Source organism: Amphimedon queenslandica, unplaced genomic scaffold (genome assembly GCF_000090795.2).
Source record: "Amphimedon queenslandica unplaced genomic scaffold, v1.1 AMPQUscaffold_12661, whole genome shotgun sequence".
Lineage (NCBI taxonomy): Eukaryota > Metazoa > Porifera > Demospongiae > Haplosclerida > Niphatidae > Amphimedon > Amphimedon queenslandica.
Window position 1 is genome coordinate 1 of NW_003547103.1, and position 1,807 is coordinate 1,807.

Consider the following 1,807-nt stretch of genomic DNA (forward strand, 5'->3'; position numbering starts at 1 on the left):
ATTGCCATTGCTCTGTTCACATAAAAATATTATTATTCTTACAATTATTTCTCCACCCAACTCCATACATACTATTACTTTCTATTCTTCCAGTATTAAAACCATAAGCAGGAATAGCAGAGACACCAGATTCTATTAATAGTTGTATTGATTGATAATAATAGTCTATCTTACTTTCAGTAACTCCATAGGCAGGATTAGTTGATACATCAGCATTATACCCTACATTATGATGTCAATTCATTATTGTACTTATATAATATAGGTCTTACTTTCACCAGTAACTCCATAAGCAGGATTAGTTGATGCCCATAATGTATTTTCCATATTTGGCACTATAAATTGATTTCTTTATCATGTTTACATATACACACTTATTATAATAAACATTACCATCTGATTGTTGATTTATATCAGCTTTTATTTCATCAGAACTAAAAGTATCATTTCCATTTGATGTTTTATACAATCTTTTCCTACACACTGATACACTCACTATTAATATTACTAGTATAGTAACTACCAGTAATATAAATACACTACTAATACTTCCTACTATTATTAGTGTATTACTGACTGTTACAGTAGTTTGTAATGTACTAGCTGGTGTACTCATCACTGATGTAGTACCTATAGTCAATGATAGACTGTTACTTGATATTGAGTTAGTTTCAGTATATTCCATTGATTCCATTGTTACAGTAGCTGTGGAGTATATGCTTGATGATGGAAGCACAGTAATGACAGTATTAATATGTGTACTACTGATTGTTGAAGTAGCTGTATTTGTGAAAGGCTCTATATGACATTGGAAATAAATAATTATTTACTTATGTGATGTAAAATTTTATTCTTACCTACTACAATTGAGATGAGTGGATAGTCATTGTTATCTAATGCAATTAACTCATTGTTGTTCCCCAGTCTGTAATTGTGTGGTCCATTGTATTGTTGATAGAACATTAAATTAGTAGAACTACTTTTAATCATCAGTATATCACCAGGTTGTACTGTTATCTCATTGCTCATAGTAAAATTATATAAAATAGAAGTTATCATAACAGCATTACTAGCACTGATGTTCAATGTTGCTGCTGTAGTAGTGAGATTATTTGAATGTCTTATTTTAATTACTGATACTTGTGCAGGAGCATAAACTATCCAGTTAGTAATAATACCATGACATGTGAACCTTATATCAGGAAATATTCTAGTGTCAGAAACATAATATGAATTAGTAATAGAATAACTTAATGAATTGATTGTTTTATCAGGTACAAATTGTGGAAAGCAACCTAAATTAATAGAAATGAGTTATTTTTTATCATTATGATTGATTTATTACATACTTGTATTCTGTACTATTGGATGTATTAGTATAGTGACATCTTCAAGGTCAACCTGTTGGCCTCCTCCTGATATTCTAATGTCACTGTTGTTAATGAGATTTGTTTGTACTTTTCCTGTTCTATCTTCATCATCCATACCAGGTAGGTCAACATAATGAAATCGAACAACACTTCTGTCATCAGGAGGTTGATATACACCAATCCTGTATCCACTGGAGACATTTAATGGAGTAGGGAGACTGAAATGATACTGTCCATTAGTTGTAAAGTTATCAGGAGTCAGTCTAATTTCAACAGACATCACTCTAGTGTACACATCATCATCATTAGTTGGAGCCCATACTTCAAATTTTGGATATAAATTTCTACTAACAGTATCATTAACTGTCCTTACATCAACTCCAATCAATATTTCTGTTGTAACTGTAGCACAAGTGAATTTTATGTTGTCCTCAATG

General features: G+C 30.9%; 1 long non-coding RNA gene across 1 annotated transcript; it reads right to left on the minus strand.

Annotated features, from left to right (window-relative positions):
- Positions 1 to 25: 25 nt before the first annotated feature.
- Positions 26 to 465, minus strand: LOC109587190 (uncharacterized). The gene is made up of 3 exons (XR_002187438.1): positions 394 to 465; positions 273 to 335; positions 26 to 222 (listed from the first exon to the last, which is right to left on the minus strand). It is a non-coding gene; the product is annotated as an uncharacterized LOC109587190 (long non-coding RNA).
- Positions 466 to 1,807: the final 1,342 nt, after the last annotated feature.